Source organism: Arvicola amphibius, chromosome 7 (assembly GCF_903992535.2).
Source record: "Arvicola amphibius chromosome 7, mArvAmp1.2, whole genome shotgun sequence".
NCBI classification, from domain to species: Eukaryota; Metazoa; Chordata; class Mammalia; order Rodentia; family Cricetidae; genus Arvicola; species Arvicola amphibius.
The window spans coordinates 74,262,729-74,279,975 of NC_052053.1; positions in this window are offsets into that span (position 1 = coordinate 74,262,729).

Sequence of the window (17,247 nt, forward strand, 5' to 3'; positions counted from 1 at the left end):
TGCCATGGGAAGACATGCTCACTGTGGGCAACGCCATTCCCTAGCTGGGATCCTGAACTATGTATATGGAGGAAGAACTGAACACCAGCAGACATTTATTGCTCTCTGCTTCTTCATAGATGTCCATGACCAGCTTCTGCTGTCATGACCTCCCCCACCGAGATGAATGAACTGTGAACTAAGGCAAAACCTCTCTCCTCTCAGTTGCTTTACTCAGGGTATATTTTGTCATAGCAACAGGAGAAGACACTTGGACAAATCTGAGACCTTATACATAATAGGTGTCACATAATGTTGTACCTTATGCTGTGTGGTGTATATTGATGATGCTTTTATTTTTTATTGCTCTCGTTACCATGACTACCATGTTAAGATGGTGTCCTAGAGCTTGGTTGTCACCTCCATCTCTCCAACTTCAGACATTTGCACATCACCTCAAGCATCCTTTGCTCTGCCACCTAAGGGGCTCTAGGAACAATGTGACTCCATGGTACTTGTTGCACCATAATTCAAGGTGGCAGATACTGGGCTCTGCAGTGAGACAGAATCTGAGCCCTGACCCTGAGGACAGGCTATATCTCCACTGAAGTCAGTTTCCCTTCTAAGGACGGTGACATCTTAACACCAGATGGCAGAAGCTAAGGAATGAATAGAACAGGCGACTTCTGCTCATACGCCCACTCTCGACTTAGAGAATTATAACTGCTGCTATGATGTCAGTGTGCCTCAGGCGTGCACAGTCACCTGGGGTCAGACAGTTTCAAGTTCAAGTACTGGGTTCCAACTCACCAGTGGGGTCTCTGAATGCAAGTTCCAAAGACTGTCTGATGTTTTCTCAACCTGTAGAAGGAAGGCACTAACCCCGTGAGCTGCTGTGGGCAGGTCAGCTGTGGCAGAGTCCACAAAGCACTGGTCTCTGGATAGGTTCCCAGTGTGGCACCGGCAGTTTGCTTACAAGTGCCCTTTCTTGATTCTGGAACTTGAACAGGCTGTGTTGCAACTGGCAGAGAAATGTTGCAACCTTGTTAGGACACATTCTTAGTTTATTTTCCTGTTGCTGGAACAAAATGATATGGCAGAAGCAAAGTCGATTGATGCTGATGTGGAAGCTACGGGGTCAGGGACATGGGGTCATCTTGCATCCACAGTCAGAAACAAAGTGAGAGAGAGAGAGAGAGAGAGAGAGAGAGAGAGAGAGAGAGCGAGAGAGAGAGAGAGGAGAGGGAGGGAGGGAGGGAGGGAGGGAGGGAGGGAGGGAGGGAGGGAGGGAGGGAGGGAGAGAGAGAGAGAGAGAGAGAGGCTTGTGCTCATCTCTCTTTGTTCCTTATATTCAGTCCCCAGCCCAGGGAATGATACCACCCACAGTGAATGGGTCTTCATCTCAACTAATCTGTTCCAGTTACTCCTTTACAGAGATCCTCAGAGCCCTGTCTTCTGGGCAATCTCATCAATAGGACTCACAGATCTCAAGTCTATTGTCAGCTCCAACATATGTATTACCGAGGTTGACTGAGCTAAATCCATCTGGAAGGCTGGCCAGGCATCTGCTGGGCTTACAGTTGCTGTATGAAACCACGGAGGGCGAAGGAATGTCAGCGGTGTGTGAACCTGCCACTCCTCTCACGCCTCACATTCTTAGCTTCCCTCTTCTAAGGTCCTCCTCCTCAGTGTCTGCCAACTCCACGGGGTGAAATGTGAGGCTCCCACAAAGCTTGTCCCCAGTGCCTCTACTCTGCTCAGCCCTTCCTTAGCCATTTACCATACACTTGCTGTGTGGCAAGTGGAAGTCTCTGGTTCCCCGATGGTGCAATGGACTGCGCTGTGCCCTCTTCATAGGCTCAGTTCTGTGAGTCCATCAGCTAAGGAGACCTTGGCAACAGGGCGTGGCTGTACTGGAAAGGTTCATGGCCCAGAGAGGCCTGAAATTTACTCTGCACACATGAGATTGGAAGAGAATGTAGCTACTCGAATTCAAAACAGTTGGCACCAAGTGAAGAAGCCAGATCTTGCGTTGGGTGGCCACATTTCATCTGATCCATAGCCACGCTTGTCATGGCTCGTGGTGCGTATCAGAGAAGGTGTCCTTATTGTCACAGAGCTGACTGTCCACCTAGGTGACCTTTGTCTTTCCCTGGCACAATGCCATTTCACCCACTTGTCTAATGGCTGGTCTTCAACTACACTTCTAGCCCCGAAAGTGCCAAGACGATGGTTATCATTTCCTACTTCAGCCTCCACGGGGATAATAACTGGAGCATTGGAGCATTGTGAAATAGGTATTTATGGAGTAAATATAGAGCCGGGTGAGCCTTTATAGCCCACAGACTTGACTTCACAGTAGAGTCATGATTTGCTACCATTTGGATTGAAGTTCATGAGATGATCATGGTGGTCATAGGTTCCTGCAAAACATCGCTCCTAACCTAGCTCTTGTGTTAGTTGGCTTTTATGCTGTTGTGGTAAAGCTCTGACCCAAATAACATAGGGAGAAAAGAGCTGTTTTCACCTTCCATTTCCAGATAAGAGTTCATCATGGAGGGAGTTCAAGGCAGTAAAGCAAGGCAGAACACACTGTGGAGCAAGGGCTTCTTCTGTCTCATTTCCTGTCTTACTCTCGGCCATCTTTTTTTTATACAGCTCAGGCCCATCTAACTAGGGATGGTGCCACCTACAAGAGGCTAGGCCTTCCTGTATCGATCATCAATCCAGACAGTTCCTTACAGACGTGACTGAAGGGCAATTGTATTGAGGCAATTCATCGTTTGAGTCTCCCCATTCCCAGGTGACTCTAGGTTTTTCCAAGTCAGCAATAAAAACAAACCAGTCCACGTTACTGCTCCATGGACCCTTCAGTCCTGACCACAGGGGTCAGAAATAGGTCTTGCTTCCTTCTTTTTGGTCATTCAGGGTCTCTATGTCCTGGGAACATTCTCCCCCCCCCCCCCGCACCTGATACTTGTCATTTTCTGCTGCTGTGATAAAGATCAATGAGCACAGTGATCTCTAGAAAAAGAAGTTTATATATCTCATTCCAGGGGTATGATCCACCCTGAAAGGGAAGAGTCAGGAAAGGCAGCATGGACAGGAATCAGAGAGTTCATAGCCTTTATAGAAATCACAAAGCAGAAAGAGCCGGCTAGACTCCCAGGCCCAGTGATGTATGTTCTCCAACAAGAACACGCCGCCTATACATCCTCCAAAAAGTGACACCAACCGGGGGCCAAGTATTCCAGTGCTTGAGACTTCTGAAGGGCATTTCTCATTCCTCATGCAAACCACTGTGTTCACCATCACAATGAAATTATTCACAGAGTTCAAGGTGCAAACGATAAAACAGTGTGGGTAGGTTCCCTTGCCTACCAAATAAAGGGAATTAGGTGAGAACTCGGTGCCCATAGAACCTGCAATCCTGGGACATCCTGCCTGCCGCTTTGCTGAAAGTTGCCTGCTGGCCATTTACTCACCGTTCTGTACCTCTGTGTGAGCACAGACAGGGTCTGTGCCCAGTTCAAAGCCACGTTTCTCTGCTATAAGAAAGGCATTTAACACCCATTAGAGGCCCAGACACTATTTGAATGAAAGCAAGAGTAAATAATTCATTACTTCTTAAAGCTATGATTTTTCTTTGTATAAACGATGGTTTCCACCCAAGAGCTTTATTCTCCGGAAGTTTACTATGGGGAGTTTCAATCTGTAATTTTCAAGGATATGTGATAAATCTGAGGCAGGAAGGCCCGTAGCCTTTAGGATTTGGGAAACTGAATTCTAAAATTAAGAATTGGTTGCAAACAATGCTGGGGACACCTGGGGCTGGAAGAAGTGAATTTCTGCCTGGGAATGTCTCCCGAGAGCACAGGCATCTTCAATTACATTCTGCAACAAAGTAAGTTAATTAAGACAGAGAGGACCATGAACTATTTGTGTCTTCCTTGTATTTTAGATCAATATTGATTCTCTATCTAAAGAGTATAATATGCTGGGCTAGGGAGATGACTCAATTAAAGCTCTTGCTCTGTAGATGTGAGGATCTGAGCTTGAATCCCCTAGAAGCCATGGAAAGTTGGGGTGGCTTGGGAGTGTGTGTCTATAATCCCAGGCCTACTAGGACAAGAGGGGTGGTGGAGGGTTCCTCGGAGGCGTGCCAGACAGCTGGCTTAGGCTTCGACAAACAACAACTCAAGGAAGAGCGTATCTCAGGGTGGAGCGGCCGGATTGACATCCAAGCTTCTCCTCCATCCAACCTTCACGCTCTGGCATAGGTGTGTCTATACTCTTAGAAGAATGTGCATGCAGACAGACAGACAGACAGACAGACAGACAGACAGACACACACACACACACACACACACACACACACACACACACACATTCTTTAAATCAACCTTTAATCTTTTAAAGGCAGCCAGTACAAGACTTTTCTCATTTTATTTCTAATAGGTTAGGGGGCCAATGAGAAGCTTTTCCGTGCCTAAAGCTCTCCGCATCTGCTATCACATCACACCTTCACCTGAACCCTCCAGTGCTAGCTCTTCAAACATCACCACCTGTTGTTAAGGGGGAGGCAAGTTTATCTCTCACTGAAGGGATGGAGACTTCAAATGGGTGGATGCGCGCCTCTGAGGAAGGAGGCTGTGCTGGAATCTGCTCAGATTTGGAGCAGGTCTGATCCTTGAAGCAGGTCTGCAATGCAAGCATCTGACTGGAGCTTCCTGTTGATCCCAGCCCAGGAGTCCAGCACAAGGGGACTAGGTACGGGGAAGACGTTTGAAGTCAAAGTACAACAGCAAGGTCATGGCAGAGTTGACTGAAGAAGCGCTGGGAAGTGCCTGGGATGAACCATCAAATAATCAAGGCATTAGCCTTCGCCTATGCTCTTCTGTTAATTAAAAACAAAGCAAGACAGTGTATGTGTCTTGAAGGACCTCTTTCCCGAGTCTGGTTAGAGAGTGTCAGAGCTCAGGAGTCGGATCCAGCTGCGTGTGGTGGGTAAATATTTTAAATTCTCAACCCACATTGGACATGGGGACAGCGGCGGCATTGCATTTTTTCCTAAGACAGCTTCCCCGCAGGTGGTATGGTTTTCTCTCTTCTACTTGTGTGAGCATTTACCATCAGTGGCTCCTTGCTCTTTAATTCTGAAGTATGAAACGGTGACCCCCCTCCTCATCCACAGGGAATCTACCCCCAGAAGGACTGGGAGGTGTAAAAAGCTAATTTTCTCTGGATCTAACAGCATACACAAACTAAGTCCTTAATTTGAATGCTTTTTGAAAAGCGACAGCAGATTTCTGATCTATTAAAACGTTATATAAGTAGAGATATAAATATACAGCGATCAATATTTTCCTCAATTATCTTCCCCCCTCCGAGCCCCCTTGGAGGTGGGTGACTGTTCAGAACAATAGGAATGGTAGATGCATCTTTGTAGCTGGTACTTAGGGACTTAATTTCATGCCCTGAAATATGGGGGGGGCGTGTAGAAAGGGGCTACGGGGAGGTAATCTGTGGATGAAGGTGGTGGGGGTGGGCCTGGGAAGGCTAATAGAGCATGTTAGCAGCACAGTGGGTGAACACTGCCAGCTCCGTATAGTATGGTGGCAGTCTCAGGTGGCTGAGGTCTTGATGGGACAGTTTTCACCAGGCTCACATACCTTGACACTTTCTTTTTTTTTTTTTTTTTTTTTTGGGTTTTTCGAGACAGGGTTTCTCTGTAGCTTTTTTAGAGCCTGTCCTGGAACTAGCTCTTGTAGACCAGGCTGGCCTCGAACTCACAGAGATCCGCCTGCCTCTGCCTCCCGAGTGCTGGGATAAAAGGCGTGTGCCACCACCGCCCGGCTACCTTGACACTTTCTTGTTGTGATCTGTATCCCAGCGATGCACCAGCCCTCCACTTGGCATCCCCTGCATCGCAAGCCCACGGTGTTTGACACTCATAAATTCTGACTGAAATTAGTCCTCTGCTTCTTGCTGTACACAAACCCATGGAGATAGACTCTAAGGAGAGGCTCCCAGGGTGGCAACCCTGTACAGCAGCAACAAGAAACAAATCCAATGAGGGAGGTGAGCAGAGCAATGATGTGAGAGAGTTCTTCTGTTTTAATAAAGAAACTGCCTTGGCCAGCCCTTAGGTGGGTGGAGTAGACAGAACAGGAAGAAGGAAGTGAGGTAGATGGCTCAGGCAGATGCCACACCTCTCCTAAGTTAGTGAAATCGCCATGCCTCTGCTCTCTGGAGCAGACTGCCGTGCCTCTCCTAGAGAGAGACGCGATGAGGCTAGAAGCCAGGTCAGACGTGCTGAATCTTTCCCGGTAAGACACCATTCGTGGTGCTACACAGATTATTAGATATGGGTTAATCAAGATGTGAGTAAGAGACTGAAAATAATGGGCCAGGCAGTGTTTTAAAGAATACAGTTTCCGTGTAATTATTTTGGGGCACAAGCTAGCCTGGCGATCAGGAGCAGGGCTGCATAAAAGCAGCCTACAGCTCATCACTACAGAGCAAGAAGGTTCTCGGAGAGATTCCTGGAGGAGAAAAGACCCCTCCAAGAGGAGACCACAAGAAACAGCCTCAGGACCAACAGATTCCCATTAGTCCCATGAACTTGGTTGCTATCTTGAAGATACCACTCCCGTGTAACAGCTCCCACCCCATGATGTCCCTGGACTGCAGGGTATTGATTTCAAGCCCCCTTCCTGCCCTTAGCTTTACCCACCTACAATCCCACATAGCAGGACTCACCCTGCTTGATGTGACGAGGTTTACTTGTAGACTTTGTCAATGGTTAAATCTAGGCTGGGATGGGCACCATGTCCATAGCTGCTTCATTCATCATCACAACTTTTCTGGCCTCCCTCAACAGCCAGCAGAGCTCTCTCTAGTTTAGTGTTCTGTAAGTTGCTCTGTCTTCCACCTCATGCTGAGCTCAGGAGTCTGTCTCCCCAATCTTAACACTTCCTTCACACCCATTCCAGCCTGCTATCTGCAATAAGAGGACAAAGACAGAAGACCTAAGCCCCCTCTCTTTGGACCTCGTACTGTGAGTCCATCCTGACCCCAAAACCTTATGGGGATTACTCTTCATTGCCAACTCGATGGGATTTACAGTCACCTCGGAGACTAACATCTGAATGGCTATGTCTATGGGAGTGTTTCCAGAGAAGTTTATTTAAGGGGGGAGGGATGTTCCACCATGAGCATGGGTGCCAACATCCGCTAGGCTGGGTTTCCAGACTGAATAAATAGGCATAAAGGGATTAGTGAGTTCAAGACCAGCATTCGTTAGTCTCTACTTCCTGACTGGACACCCAACACAATTAGCTGTATTTACGCTGCCACACTCTCGCCATCTTGCCTTCCTCTCCACGGCAGAGGATACCCTCAAACTGTGAGTCACCATTCCTTCCTTCCTTGAAGTACTTCAGTTGTGGATTTTGCTACTACAATCAGAAAAGTAATGGAGAGAAACTGCAAAGCTATAGACCACAATGTCACTGGAAACCTCTGCACACACTGATGGTACCTTACATTCCAGAGGATGGGGGGGTTGGGAAGGGCAGATACGGGTTATGGATTTACGCAAGGGAAGTGTGGGGCTTTGGATGGAGGAAGCACGATTAGAAGGAAGAAAGAGGACCCTAGCTAGGCTAGTGAGCCCTTTGGTCTCAGGAAGCTCTCGCCATTGCTGGAGAATTGGCTAGATCGTAGGACCCATTGCTAGTCTTCACATCTGGAGTACAGGAAGAGCGACTGCCCTAATGTTTACTACGGTCCCTGTTTGAGAAGCAGCCAATAAGCTTGGACTTAAATGGATGATGGGAGTGGACAAGCACATGATGGACATGGTGCTTCTGCGAATGATTTAAGAGACACAGGGGAACTTCCTGTAAGTGCTTCCTGTTTATTCTGGGCTTGAGATGACTGATCCGGGACAGGCACTGAGACAGCTGCTGCTTGTGCATTTCAAGTGACACCATTGACTTTAGAGACCAGACTTCTGTCTTAGTACAGGGACCTCTCCTTTCTGCCTTAGCTCTCCACTTAGCTGCACCGGCCTTGACTCACTTGCCTCGCTTTACAGTTAGAATTGAAATTAACACTGATACTGTGACTTATGGCCATATTCTACAGCTCGACACCAAGCAGAACCCGTTTCTTGTTGGCAGTTTAATTGTAGGGGATGTGGGGTGGAGGTAACAGTAAGGTATCTTGCTGAGACAAACTGTCCGCAGATCTTCAGGGAAGCTCCTTTCTCTGTGCTTTTAACCTGCGGGGTGAACAGGTCTTGGGAGGAAACTGTTTTTTGCAGTCTCTCAGGCCCTTTGTGGGACAGACATTTATCACCTGATCAGTTTCAATCTTGTAGAAAGCAAGCCCAGCTGTAAATGGCACTCGAAGGAGGGTGCCAACTGTTGCATTCTTAGAATTCATTGGAGTTGACATGGGGAAGTTGTTCAGATGCTTTACTATGAGTGGAAGGGTCATAAAACCCAGGCGGAGCTGCTGGGAAGAAAGCTCAGGCAAAGATAAGGGCAAGTTGGAAGGGGATTCCACTGTGATTAATCTTGAAAACCATTCCTTATAGATACTTTAAATGTCATACTCAGACTGACAGAATGAATAAGCAGCTCATTGTACCCTACAGCTAGGAACCCATAGCTCCGGAAAAGGTAAGTAGTGTTTGTTACCGCTCTATAAAAGCACGGACCAAGCAATTTAAATACCATCCTTGTGCCAGGCAGTCTTCATTTCTTCATTGTTCCCCTTTCTTCTTGAGTACCACCTGATATGCCAAACTCTATAGGAGGCTGGAGGCAGAGCAAGACTGAGGTGCCATCCAGGGTGGGAGGACCATTCCTGCTCAGCATGCCTCGTCTTTCTCAACTTCCGAAGTCTGGAGTTTGGATTCCATTTTGAAATTAGGTAAACTAGATGAAAGAGATTCCCAAACTGGAGTTGGGGTAAACAGCTGAAAAAAGGTGTTTATCGTGCATGCTTGAGGAACTGAGTTCTAATCCCGGAGTCTACAAAAAAGATAGGCATGGTGCAGGTGGATCACGGGAGGCTCACCGGATGTCTAGTCTGGCCTTTCTGGTGAAGAGCTGTGCCAGGAAGAAACCCAGACAGCTCAGCAGGTGAAGGGTATCTGAAGAGTAACAGCTGAGATTTCTCCATGTACTTGCAAGCATGCTGAGTAAGACACACACACACACACACACACACACACACACACACGCGCGCGCGCGCGCAAACACACACACAGATATCCTAAGACACTGGTCACCGGTATGCTGAAGGCTGCTTACACTGCTTTCTGGCTCACTGGAGCCATTGTACACCGTTTATGCATAGCTATGCATAGCTATGCTCAAGGGCATTCCATCCTGTCTATGTCTACGGGCAGGAGTTGGGTACAATAAAAGCACCCATATCACCGAGATCAGAAAACATTTTTTTTTTCCTGGAAACCATATTTCCTGACCCTGAAGAAGTAGGATTCTTAGGATTTCTGGTCCACAAAAGCTATTTCTTGCCATCAAGCTCCTGGCCATGCATCACAGTGACAGCCATGCCCTGGCTGTCAGTCTCCCACAGACCTCTCTGCTGGTGCTGGATGAGACCCCTGTTGCTTCTCATCCCAAGCCAGCTACGTAAATTCTGGTCCCACTCGCCCGCTGGCTCGGGTGTTTGTTGTCTTCCCTGTGCACTCAAATGTCTCTCGTCACCAACAGCACTCTATAATTTTATAATCAATAAGAAATTGAACTGGTAAGAAAACAATTATAGCAAGTCAAGCTCAGAGCCATGTTTCCTAGATATGATTTCCCCTCCCCATCAAGCTGAGCATCTCCAAAGGTTTGAGGAAACAATTGTATTCATAACGGATAAAATTCTCTACAATCTGTGATTTAGTTGCTTCATGGCGAGAGATGAGAATGACCAACAGCCAGAGAAGAGCACCCATCAATGCAAATAAATGAATTAACAAATGTGGGCGTGTGCAGGATTCTTTAGAAGCTTTCTTGTTTCATGTGAGAAGAGCACAAATTTCCTTAGGGCCACTGATGCAAGTCTATTCCACAAATTGTATTAGAAAGTCAGATTGGGGATGAATCTCAGTTGGTAGAGTGCTTGCCTAACATACATAAAGCCCTAGGTCCGATCTCCAGCACCAGGAATGGTGGTGTGGCCTCTGGTCTCTAGTTTAAGAGGTAGGAGCAGAGGTGTCAGAAATTCAAGGTTATCTTATGCACCATAGTGAGTATGCAAAGTCAGCCAGGTATGCATGGGACCCTGTATCCAACAACAACAAAAATCTTATCAGAGGACTTTACTTGTTTTTTGTTACCAGAATGCACACATCTGGATTTTAAATTGCAAGGTGGGTTTTATAACTGTATGGGGCCCTATGTGTATTTTGTATGTGTACTTTGTATGTGTTTGTATTGCATGCGTTTTATGTGTGTGATATAAGCATGTACAACACTAAATATATACTATGTACATGTATATACACACATATAAAGAATATAAACTTTGTGTATGCATACATGTGTTTTATGCATGCAATATATTCACATATGAGGGTTTTTGTGTGTGCGCACAAGCATGCACATGTAAATAGGGCTCCTAGTACATGTTCAATGGGAGGGTGTCTCTTTCTTATCTTCTTTTCCACATATTAGAGGCTATGGACACAGGGGCACCAACATTTCCTTGCTAAACATATTCATTATTAAAGAAGGGAGATTGCTTTCTGGTGTCTCTGTAAGGGAATGTTAATGCATTAAATGCTGAAAATAAATAGAACAGGCAGACAAAGGAAAGCTGGATCCCGAGGTGCAGCTGTGGAGTGTGGTCATCAGAAGTGGGGACCGGGGGGGGGGGAGGCTTGTCCAGGAGGTGGATAAAAAGATGCAGGAGAAAGAATAGGGGTGCTTACAGTCTGCAAGGGCTCCATCCTAGAGAATGTGCTCTTTAAAAGAAAAACCAGAGTGGCTTCCGAATACTTCTCTAAGCTTGTGCTGTCAATTCCACAGCTATCCACGCACAGATGAAGGCGATCCAAGCAGCCCCTGGTTCGCTGGAGTTATTTCCTTCCATCAGAACCATGTAAGGGCAAGAGAACGAGAACAGAGAGGTCACTTGACGAATTGCTTGAGATTGATGTTTCACCACTTGTATTATATTATGTAGGTTTGGGACACAACTCAATGGGTGCACGGCATAATAGTCCACACATTTAATATGATTTGTGCTACAGGCAAAACAGTGCCAGATAAAGCATTCACATCCTAATGGTAGGCAAATAATTCCTCCGTGTCCTAGACAAACCCGCAACCAGCAGGAATTCCCTATTTATGAAAACACCTGTATTTTCACACACCATTACAGCAGGGGCAATGCCAGCTTGATGGTGGCAGTGTCCCCACACTGATAGGAAGAATGAGCAATTCTTATGCTCACACAGACCAGCACGACAATGGTGGTGTAGTCACACTGAGAAAACAAAAAACCCTCATAGAGTCTGCCGAATTCCTCCATAGGAGAAGCAGGACTGTGTGGTTGAAAGAAAGAGGGCTTTGGGCATCCTTGAGGCAGGGACCCAAATCATGGGTGCTTTCCTCACTAGTGTAGCAGCGACCCATGAGGGGGGCGAGAAACTGCAAGGGGCATGTGACTCTTAAGGGATACAGAGCATATCAAGGGACTTGGAGATTGCCATTCCTGCATGAGGGCTTTAGTTTTGATTGGAAGATGAAAGTTGAACACAGCAGTGCTCACATAATCCCAGCTATGGGTCAATGGAGAGAGGGTTCTCCAGTTCCAGAGGATCTGATGCTTTTGTCTGACCTCTGCAGACACTGCATGCATGAGGTGCACTTCATGTATACAGGTAAAGTGTTCATGCACATTAGATCAATAAGGGAATTAAAAAAATAAAAATCAGGAGAAGGACAAAGAAGTGCCTGTGTTATCAACCTCTGTCCTCCAGATGTTCATGCACAGCTATCACACCTACACCCCCACGATGCCACACACATAAACATCCTTACAGAAATGCAGCATCTTATCCTTGAGCAGCAGGCTGAGCTTGAGCCTCTGTACCTCACCAACCCACTGTGCATGAGCAGACTTCCTGTTGAAGACAAGGCAGCAGTCCCAAGCCTCAGTTTCTCCATCTGCACATTGTGGGTGGCTAATGTCTCATCATGCCGGGAGGGTTATTCCAAACGGCATTTCCACCAGCTCCCAGCCCCGGGTTCGCTGCACACTGCGCTCCTCTGGAACACAGCAGCTATTATTATTAATAACGTGCTCACAAGAACAGTGTGGAGATTAGCCACCTGGTGGGAGTAGGTAGCATAAACCGGACGCACGCGGTTCCATCACCTTTTTATCTCCCGGCAAATGACAACCTTGCAGACTGGCTTAGTCCTATCAATTCCCATGGTACTGACTTGTGGATTCCAACCCCGTCTCCCCCTAAGCAATAATAAAATTTGGAGGGGCAATAAAAGAAGAAAAGCTGTTTGCCTGAGAAAGTTGCTGCAGCTCTGCGGAGTCCTGAGTGTACTGAATGGAAACTTCATTTCCAAAGACCCACAGAGCCCATAATCCATGGAAATGGAGTGTTCGCCGCTGAATGAGGCACTTCTGCAGCGAGCTGCTAAAACTCACTTACAGCGCCGCGTGAGGCCGCCGAGCTCTCTTGGATAAGCTGCCCCACCCTTGAAAGCTGAAAATGTGCCCGTTATTGTGGCCACTACCAGGGGATGTGGCATTATGGGGTGGAGAGGGTGGGAACTTGGGGTATCTAGTGTCCCTCTGATTTGGAAAGAGAGAGCAGGCTGAAGTTGGGGTTATAAGCACTCAGAGTCAATGGCCAAGCAGGGTAGGGTGTGATTGGAGTTGCTTCAATGCCCCCCAAACACCTGAGTTTGGCACAATCGAGGTGTTCGCACCTGTGGAAAAAAGAAAGCCAGCACCAGCCAGCTCTGCCCACCCCTGCAGAGGAGAGGGAATCTGCCCCTGGTGTTTGAATGGCAAAATAAGAGAAGAATGGCGCCCTGAGCAGCAGAGGCCACGGGGTGCTCAGCCGCACACACCAGGCTTGGGAAAGGATGGAATGAGACTGCTTTCCTGGAGGACGATTTGGCATCCTGTCTCCAAATCCTTAAAAACCTGCATCCCCTTGACCCCCATAGACCTGCATCTGGAAGACTTCCTCAGGAAACAACAGAAATAGATAAAATGTAGGCCCAGGGTACCGTGCTGCTGAACAGGATGCAAGACTTCATTGCCTGCGCGTGCGCTGCTCTTGATGGGTAAAGTGGCAAAAAGAAGAGAAAAGAAAAAAAAGAAGACAAGGGCAGTACGAGAAGCCAAGCAAAAGTGCTCAGCTTCCAGCTGCAGGTCGTGTCTCTGCCCCCAGCGCACGAGGCTGGCTTGGGCTTCTGGAGTGTTTGGAAGCCATCCCCTACCTGGGGAGGAATAGGATCTCCCCCGCGCTCTAGGCCAATCTGAGGGTGCAGGTGTGTTAGCCCCAGAAGTCAAGCGCTCTGCTTCATTACGCAAACCGTTAAGTGCCGTTTTTAGCCAGAAGTGCATTTCCACAGGCTGGGGCCCTCCTTTACAGCACCCGGTCTTCTGCCTGAGCCCGCAAGCTGGCTGCCATCCTCCTGGAAAGAGTGGCCATTAAACAGCTTGTGTATGGTGGTCGGAGGAGGGGCTGCTCGTGAGCAGGAAGACCTCCCCTGGATTCTCACACATCTTTGTGGGCTGAGACACAAGACGCATGTGCTTGAGCGCTTCCTCCCAGGAGAGTAAACACAGCCTTACCCAGGAACCACTGTCTAGAAAAAGGGGAAATCGAGGAAGAGGATGGTGGTGAGGACATGGCTTTAGCTGCAGCCATCTGCTAAGCCTTCTCAGCGCAGGTGGCAGGTGTTTGGTGCTTTATGGACAGAACGAGCGACGAAAGTCAAGCCTTCTGGATAAATGGAAGGAGAGAGAGAGACATTCTATCCCGAGAAAGCAATTTTATATCCCCAACACCAAAAGTTATATTTACTGAAGTCCTCTCCTCCAGTGCAATGATGTTCAGAGGTGGGGTCAGATGTCATCAATGGATTAACCCATTGATTGCTTCAAAATCGAATGGATTGTAATGTGCTAGGAGCTAGTATGTTATCACTAACCCTACAACCTTCTCTCTCTCTCTCTCTCTCTCTCTCTCTCTCTCTCTCTCTCTCTCTCTCCTTTCCTCTCCTTTTTTCTTTCACTCTGTCATTCTCTGGCTCTCTCAGACTCATGCTTGTATAAGTGAGTTCTCACGCTGCTGCTCCAGCACCATGCCTGCCTGCTGCCTGCTGCCATGCTCCCTGCCGTGATGGTCATGGACTCTAAGCCTCTGAAACTGAAAGCCCCAACAAACTCCTCCTTCTGTAAGTTGCCTTGATCCTGGGGTCTGCACAGCAATAGAAAAGTAACTGAGAAAAAAGCTAAGTGTTTCATGCTGTTCAATGTCTATTTTCTTCACTAGTTAGTATGAACACATGCTTTGGAGCATTTGTGCTGTTGGGACAGTGAATAGCTGATTCTTCTAGGCGCTGAGGGGAAATAACTTGGTCCTGAACGCTGTCATTTCAGGGCTACATTTTCTTTTTTTTTTTTTTTTTTGGTTTTTCGAGACAGGGTTTCTCTGTAGCTTTTTTAGAGCCTGTCCTGGAACTAGCTCTTGTAGACCAGGCTGGCCTCGAACTCAGAGATCCGCCTGCCTCTGCCTCCCGAGTGCTGGGATTAAAGGCGTGTGCCACCACCGCCCGGCAGGGCTACATTTTCTAATCCCTTTGTGTGACACATGCAGAAATGATTATTAAGAGAATTGATCTAAGTTATTTCTTTCCTTCTTGTGATTTCTTTTTGTATTTTTGTCTTTAGAAAGATGTCGACCTAGCATTGGGGTATTTGCTTCCTCTGACATTTTTCTGAAATGTCTTGATAGAATTTATTAAGGGTTCCAGCTGCAACTGGGCCTTTCTTTTGCGGAAGGCTTTTAAGCACAGATTCTATTTGTTAAAGCAGAGAAGGTACTCATGAAGACCTCTACTTCGTCTTTTAACTCACATGTTTTAAGGAATTTGTCCATTTAATTTGGAATTTTCAAAAAAATGGGTCTACCTTTCAATGATTATTGTATTCTTTTTAATAATATGTTTTATTGATTCTTTGGTAGTTTCATGCATGTGTCTAACGTGTTTTGGCTCCTGGACCGGCCTTTAAGAACATCCCCTCTTTCCTTCCTCATGTGTTTTCTGTGGCCTTGACCTAATCAGTCAGTCAGATTTTGCTTCATTGGCCATCTCTTCTCTCTCTATCCCACAGCTCCTTCAGTAATATGGGAGATGGAGACAGATGTCCCAGAAGCCCTCAGGCCAGCTAGGGTGGTATACACAGAGGTGAACAGTGAGGAGACCCTGTCTCAGAGAAGGAGGAAGGTGGCAATGTGAAGACCCACACCCTAGGTCATCCTCTGGTTTATATGCAAGTGTTTTGGCTTGTCCGTGTCTGTGCTTATACACAGGAGTAGAGGCAGCAATTTATTTATTTTAGGTTTCTTTGGAGACAGGGTTTCCTTGTGTAACAGTGCTAGCTGTCCTGGAACTAGCTCTTGTACACCAGGCTGGTCTTGACCTCACAGGCATTCACCTGCCTCTGCCTCCTGAGTGGTGGGTTTAAAGGCATGCACCACCACGCACGGCCCAATTTATTTTTTTTAAGTACTGGCTAATGAGGAAATTTTTAGATTCCTTTTTATTGTTTTTGTGTTCAGTTCGGGTTTTTAAGTTGCCGAGACTCAGCTTTAAGCCAGGAATATAGTCCACACTGACGCACCCATGGAAGTTTTGTGTGCTTAGCCGTGGTTGGAGGGCCCACCCTGCATGTGCGAGGCAGCATTTCATGGGTCCAGCCCTGAGCATCTTAAAAAATAAAGAACAATGCCCAGCTAGAAGCAGCAAGCAGGTGTGCGCATGCGCCAACCCCTAACCACCCCCACCCCCCACGTTTGACAGGAAACAGAGTGATTAGCTGCTTGGCGTTCCTGCCTTGACTTTCCTGAAACGACTATGGCTGTGAGCTAAATAAACCCCTTCTTCCCTACATTGTTTTTGTGGTAGATGTTTAGTCACGGCGACAGAGTGACGCTAGCATGGGAAGAATTGTGCAGGTGGCATCTTCTTGGTAAGATTTTACACCGGGGTTATGCAAAGCACAACACACAGGGCTACAGAAGAAGGTGTGTGTGTGTGTGTGTGTGTTTGTGTGTGTGTGTGTGTGTGTGTGTGTGTGGTTACCAGGCTGCTGTTAGCCCTGGAATGTGAAACTTCCTCCAATGTCCCTTGTGTTTTTCACACTTGGTCTGCCATTGCTGGCTCTATCCTAGGAGGCTGCAGAATCTCTGGGATGGGGCATAATAAGAAAAGAGGGGATGGACTTAAGGGTGATATGTACTAACTCCCTACTCCTGAGCTCTCTACTCCCCTATACACCGATATACCAACAATTCGACTATGCTACAGCAACAGTCAGAGAAATGTCAGCCCCCTGTCGTCCCTGACCTGATGGGTGGTATTTCTTCAAACTGTAAGCCCCAGGCAACCTGTCTGCCCTTAAGTTGCTCCTGACAGGCCTCTTGTCATGTGATGGGAAAAATCAGTAGCATACCTGAGTTCAAACGCCAAACCTACCAGTTCTAAGCTTGATGCTGAACAAGACCAAAAACGCTTGCCTCCGAGTCTGTTTTCTAATCTCGGGAATTTTTTTACACAATATCTACTTCACTGGGCAGTCTTCATGTTTAATTAAGCGCTCACCCTGCTAACCCATCTCCGCAGCCTGGGAAGTTTTCCATCATGGTGCCTCTTGCATCCCACACGTCTCGGAAGAGAATGTGATCTCCAGACTCAGCTAAACCATGTCTCAGGAATGGTTTGGTTGACAAAATCAGCCCACCTGGTACAAATTAAATATCATTGCATAGTTCCTAGGATATTGCACAAAAGGGCCTGAAGCCAAACACATGCTGATGTTATGACCCGCAATCCACAAGGCTATATTCGCTGAGTCCCAACTCTTCCCCACTGCTGTGCAAGACTCCTGCAAGACTTCCTGCCTTGCTATTGGCTGTTCAACCTTCAGACCAATCAGGTGTTTTAGGTAGGCACAATAACACAGCTTAACAGA